Here is a 7,150-nt window from a genome sequence, read left to right as displayed (position 1 = left end):
TTTGCCCGCCGGGAAAATGGGTTTTCCCGGCGGGCCCCCGCCGGGAAATGCCATTTTCCCGGCGGGATTACTGGCAAAGAAGGTTTTTGCAGGTCATAAAAAATGCCCGTGAATATACATTGTGATCACAAGAATTTTTATGTTAACAACAGGTTTTGTTAACGTGATCACGAAATTGTGAAGACGTTAATGAAATCCCTGCTTCCAACAAATGTACATTTGTAAATATGCAGCTATACATGTATTGGAGAGAGAACATCAATTGTAAATACACTTATCATTTGAAAATCAGAGGATCAAATTTGCTACTGTGTTCCTTCACTGCTTGCTTTCTTACTTTAAGCCTTTTTTGTGTACATAAAAATTCAATTGGGGAATTCTTGCCTTCATTACATTGTTTTAAACAATAAAGCATTACAAAAGCAATGTTCTGAATAGATAAGTTTATTGCATATGGAAAATACATTGTCACCGTGTACATGGTCACATCATATATCTTCTAGTGCCTCCAATTCATGTGGGGCTGCAACATCTTTACAAATGATCTGATGCTCTCTTCTTTTACTTAGCTTCCGACCATCGAGCTTGAAGCAAAATTGATCTGGAGGATTCTGAATAGCTACTTCTAATTCCTTCCTAACATATTCGAGAGTCCAATTCTCTTCCACTTCCAATGTCAAAGATGGGTGACCCTGTCGAATCATAACTATATCTATCAAGCAAGAGTGGCTGCCATCTCTTGTATCTTGGTCCATGCTTTCCCAGTTGTTGTTGATCCATCGCCACCTTCTATAAGTAAATGACATGCACAGATGTTGCCTGGCAATATAGTATCTGATTCCAAAATATCATTAGGATAATTTTCCGAGTATAATCAAATAAGCGTTGTAACTGTTTCACAAAAATACATTATAATGTTTTAACACTCACCGAAATGCAATGTCGGAGGTGTTCAATCGACATTCGATCAAATCATCTCCCTTTGATGATTTCACTCTCCAACCTTTGTCAAACAAATGATCAAGCCAGGCTTCATCTACATCTTTGCACACAAAAGTTGTTCTAGTTTTTCTCAATTGTTTACAATCAGAAAATAAATGAACAAAGCATGCAATTGGAACAAACAAACTTAAGTGCACATTTCTTGCACCAATGCTAGGCTTCATAGCACATTTAATATCACTAAACATTTTGGTCCTGTATGACTCTATCACTTCTGTGTCAAGCAATGGCCACTCAGGACTATCAAGTGCGGGCAACGGAATACGTTCCAACTTTCCATGTCGACTCGATTGAGTGGGCAAGGTATAAAATGAGTCATAGAAATATGTTCTACTTCTTGCGAGATCACTTGGTGCACGACCTTCATATTGAAGTTCCCCCACCTCACCATGTACGACATTCAAGAACCCCGTCAAGCATTGTGCAGGCTCCCACTCCTGAAGATTGGATGGGTACAAATCTGTGCAAGGCAGAAAAATGTATATCAATCACCTTATTTGCAACATTGAAATACAAAACACAAGCACTTACAATGTGGTCTGTGTCTTGGAAGTCCTTCCAATGGTCCCACGTTGATCTCTTTTTGCATGAATACATGCTGGATCAACACTTCTTTGACAGTTTTCCCTCCTGGTACCATCTTAAAGCCAAGGATCCTTCCTTTCCAATGTTTGGCCAAGTCTTCAGATGCCTTTCCCTTCACTCGGTAGTGGCCTTGTTTTCCTGGCTGCATAGTGACCCAAGAGTACTTCCTGTATACTTGGGGAATCCATTCTTCGTTCTCGTCTTTTATGTTATATAACACAACAGATGAGATACTGCTCCTTGCTCGTTTCAGTCCACTTTCGGGTGCCATGATAGATTAACAGACGTATGAGAAAGAAGAAGTAGCAGAAAGTGGATGACTGGGCTAACCGCTTTTGTGGATCAAGGAGGGAGGATGAAATGAGGGACGGTGTGTTCTTTTGGGTGCCAAAGATGTTTCGAGATTCAAAAGTGGAACCAAGTTGAGGGAATAACCGGGAGAATGTGTATCTATCTATTCCAAGCATTCAAGCTTCATTAGTTCTAGGGGTGGTGGAAAGAATTTTTTAGTGCTCCACGTCTAACACAGGAATGTGGAAAACATTCTTTTATTGTGTTAGGTTCTGACAAAAAAACGGTTTTAAATATTTTAAGACAAGGTGATGGTTTTTTTTTAATATTTCATGTAGATAAGAGTTTCTCCACGTTTTGGGTGGGTTTGTACAGAGGTCCCACCACCGGTGAATCTCGTTCGTAGATTACATGTCACTCAATCTATGTGTCTATTATTATATTATTGTTGAAACAGCCCTCTTTTGAGTCCAGAATTTTCCTAATGGCATGGTGTGTATGTGAATGAAAAATACGCACGATACAACAACATTGATATTTCTATAAACATTGCCCTTAAAAATCATCGACTTGGAAAAAATTATGATGGACATGAATTACTTATCAATGTATGCATGTGTTAGTACAATTTCAAAGGATTGCTTAGTCTTTAACATCAAAAATGGATCTCAAACAATGATCCCTACATGTATCTTTTATGATGGAATATTAGGCACACAAATTAGCGGTTGCAAAATGGACAAAGTGCCTAAAAAAGATGTACACGATGAACTGCGATGTGATTAAAAGGAAAGTCCACTAGCCAAAAAGGGATATGTAATATATATCAATACAACCCAATACAAAAAAGAGCAGACAATACATGTCTGTAAAGAAAATGTGGATACAACTGTGCTAACCCAGCTACTCTGGGTTTAGCATAAAGATACTACATGTCTACAAAAAACTCCATATTACTATGATAATGCAGAGCCCCACTCTGAATCTGATGAAGCAGTGTCATAATCCATAATTGTAGCACCTCATGACCCTCGTCGAAGTGCCACTCGAGCTGCTATCGTGGAAGCCTGTGAAGGAGGATGGGAACTTGATGCCTCATCCTCGTGCAATAGGCATGCCATGCGATGTACCTCCTGATCTCGTGCCATGTGCAATAGCATCTGCCTCCTGCACCACAGCTGAAAGTCTGCCCTGCACCATGCCTTGAACTCAATGTGAGTCCTCCTCTCAACATCTGCGTATCGCTGGTCCTGCGTCTGCGGCTCTACACCCTCTGCATGCAGCAATGCATCTCGATGACACTCCCTCAAAACATGGGCCACTATCTATGCCTCCTGAAAATCTGCGTCCGTCCATGCTAGAGGGGCTGGCTCCTCGATGCCAATGGGAAGGTCAGCATATCCCTCCTCTCCTGCAATCCTGACAAGATCCTCCTGACTGGTATGTGAAATCGGCTAACCAGTTGTGGGATCCATGTGACGCACACCGAGATATAATGCATCAATACCAAGAACTCGGTAAGTGCTCACATCCAATTCGGACTGGCAATGAGGGCATGTCGCTCTACGTGCCAAATGTCCCACAATGCAGGATAGGTGGAACATATGGCCACAACCAAGACCGTAAAAACCTGTGGCATCAAATGCCTCCATGCACACTACACACACCGCGTGATGAACAAAAGTGGGCGCTCTAGCTGGCAACCTAGGTCTACTTGAGGCTCTCCTCCAAGGTAGCATGTGTCTCACCTAGCAGGTCCTGTGACTCGTGGAGGCGAGCCTGAGTGTCACTGAGCTCTGTCCTCAATCTCTTGACAGTCAGAGTTAGCTTGAGTGTGTCTGCTACTACAGAGGTGGACGCATGTGCCTAAGCAAACATGCGCATAGCATAATTAAATATCCTAGCATGTGAAATGAACAAGAAAAAAAGAACGAATGAAATGAAATAGTGACACACACTGTGGTGGGGGCGATGGGCAAAGATGGCGACTCGAGAATGTGAGGCGCATTACCACTACCAAGCCCTAAACCCTACAGGACAACAAGAAATAAATTAAAATTATACCTTAACAACATTTTAAAATTCTACCCTAAACAAAAAATAAACTATGAAATTACACATACCGTGCTAGGATGAGCAACTGCACATGATGTGTCAGTGGCACGAGGCGCATCAGAGTCAACACGGGAGGGTGTCAATGAAGATGGCTACATGAAAACAACAAAAAATAAATTATGAACTATAAACGTAATGGATAATAGGAAAAAAAAGACAACAATAAAATTATTATAGTACCGTCTCGATGGGATGCAGAATCGTGACAACGTGCTAAGCACCTCATGAATGGACTCCGCAAAGTGCTCGCACACCTAATGCCACCTCTTCTATCGAGGAGGAGGGCACAACTGCAGGTGGCCTACTAGCACCATGTGCAATGGGTCCACGCCTATCTCGCCGGTCCTGCATCGTGACAACACCACCTCCACCACCGCACCTACACTAGAATAGTCGACACTAAGGCCCAAAACAAACTCTGCATACAGTTGCATGCCAAAGTACATCGGAATCTGACGGTTGTTGGGCATCCTTCCATTGTTAGCAATCAAATATCTACTATAGATATGTGATGCTACTAATGGGTTGGAGCACTTGGATATCGTCAACAATTTCCTGCTCGTCGGGCCATGCCTATCCAAGAATATGTCTAAGACGACATCCCTAATCCCAGGCAAACTCCTCACCTCATCATGCGCAAGGCCATATGATATAGGAGCGAGGTGATGGGTACGTATCCACTTTTCTATGCCTGACGTGCTGCCTAAAGTGCGCAATGAAGCAAGGGTGGACTCTAGGTCGGCAACAAGGTGGAGGACGGATGGGGTCTCATGTGCCCTAGCACGGATACTCGAGACCTCCCTCTCAATAGCGACATCAGAAAGAGGCATCGAGCCATCCATGTCAACAGGAAAAGAGCTAAGGGAGAAGGGGCCTAAGGGGTGTGGGAACAAGGGGACAAGGGAACAAGGGGATAGGGGACTGAAGGGCGAAGAAGGGGGGGAGGGGGGAAAAGGGGGTGAAGGGTGTAGGATGCTAGGAGGAGCCAAGCACAAAGTGCTAGTGGGCTAGAGGCAGTGGTCACAAGGCAAGCATGTAATGCTTGAGGTGGCCAAACTACTAGGGCTTCACATCAATGGGAGGGGAATAGAAAAATGCGTGATCTTCCAAAAGACAGGCTTATGTAGAGATTAGGTCAACACAAAAAACACTTGGCTTATGGGACAAATACCTCGATCGAGGTGTCACCCACACATTGCAAGCATCCATGCCTTCAACCTGGGCATCATGGCACGCATCAGGGTGGCCCATGGCACATCCATGTTATGTGGTGGCCACATATATGACACCTCCATACCTCAATTGAGGTAATACCAGCCACATCACCTCAAGGGCATCCATAGTGGAGCCACATGGACACCCATGCCATGCCACTTCCATGCCACATCCATACCTCGATCGAGGTTCTAATGGCTATGTCAACAACTCAAAAACTCACCTCACATCTCACATGTGGCCACCTATGCATGACTTGACCTGGAAATGCCACCTATTCATACCTTGATCGAGGTATTTATGGTCATGTCATCACCACATGGTTGCCACCTCCACCATTTGCCAATGCCCAGTCACCTTGCAAGGCTCTCAAAATGCCCAGTCAACATACCTCGATCGAGGTCCTAGAATGCCACGTGCAGCCCCAGTGCCACCTAGATGCCCCCTCAGCATACTCCTTCCACTTGCCTCCCCCCCTGGCTCATTGTCGTGTAAATAGTTGGTATGATGATGTAAGGATCTATGCCATGAATTCAATTTCAAGGCCAAGCATCACCTTTTGGATGAGGCAAAAATGGTAGCGCTTGGTCTATCAGAAGAAGTTTCTACGAGAATGAGGAGTTAATAGACAATCTTGTTTATTAACACTAGTTTGGTACCAAAACAGGACACTTGAGTGTCCTTTTTTGGGGGTTGCAAAAAAAAATCAAACTCCTAATGTAGGCTTTAAAAACCAAAATGCTTCATTGGGCATGTAGAACATAACCCTATGCTTATGTAAAAAATGCTAAACATATAAAATGCCTTTTTATTTGGAAGTACATAAGTAACAAAGTAGCATGTCTTGAAAATGAACATTTTTCAGGATTTTTCAGGATTTTTCCAAATATGCAAGCATCATTCTCTCAAAAAAAAAAACCAATGATATCAATAGCATTTTTCCCAAGATATTTTGATAGCATACATCAGTCCAAGGAGGTAGAAGTTCACCAAAAAAATTATTTTCCTTTCCTAGAATTTTTTCCAAAAAAGTTGTATAAAATCAGCAAAAGTAACGCGTATTATCAAAACTCAATCACGCCACTAAAAAAAATTGTAGCCCTATCAATGAGAATGTTGATTATTGGTTTTCATGCTTGAGATGAGATAAATAAGCCATAATTTGATGTGTATGACACTAACTTAGCCTCCACTTAAGTAGGTTCTTATCGCCTAGTTCTAAAAAAACTGTAAAAAATAAAAATACAAAATTTGATCATCTTTTTTCAAAAACTAATCATAACTATGCTTGCACAAGTAGTCTACACCTATAGTTACAACAAATAATGCACTTACACAGCTTTCCCCTTTGATGAAAATCAAAATTAGGCTCATAATTAGACATTTTACGTATTAAAAACAGGTTGCGCAAAAGGCCATGTATGAGAAAAGGCCCAAAAAGGGGCTCTAAAGTTTTGGAAAATTCAAAACAAAGTAGTATTTACCCTATATAACATGGGTGCACCTCAAGTTTTACATTATTAGCTTGCATATGGAAGGAGAAAAATTCATGCTCCACCTGTATAAAAAACATCATTTCAATATTAGCGAGTCAAAAATTTATCCAATAATTATCGTTTGATGATTCCAAGATTTAGTTTACATCATGGGCTTTCCATCAAGCCAAGTTTCATGATCAAACTATGTCCCTTCTAAAAGTTATGTACAAATTACTACTATTTTGAAAACAGCAAAAATCATGCGTTTTATCAGCATGCGTTTAAGAAAATCAAAATATTGCCTTGCAAAAGCTAAGAAAAGTGCAATTTAAAAAATCTCAAAATTTTTTTGGGTCTTGAGGAACATCTGTGGATGTTAAGCATTTCAAAACTCTTAATAGATTGCCCACAAAAATTCAAGAAAAATGCTAACTTTCAGGACACTTTAGTGTCCAATTACAGAA

The sequence above is a fragment of the Cibotium barometz genome, chromosome 66 (assembly GCF_041138505.1).
Source record: "Cibotium barometz isolate CiBa-2024 chromosome 66, ASM4113850v1, whole genome shotgun sequence".
Classification (NCBI taxonomy): Eukaryota; Viridiplantae; Streptophyta; class Polypodiopsida; order Cyatheales; family Cibotiaceae; genus Cibotium; species Cibotium barometz.
The sequence above is the reverse complement of the archived record's forward strand: the minus strand, read 5'-3'. Positions refer to the sequence as shown.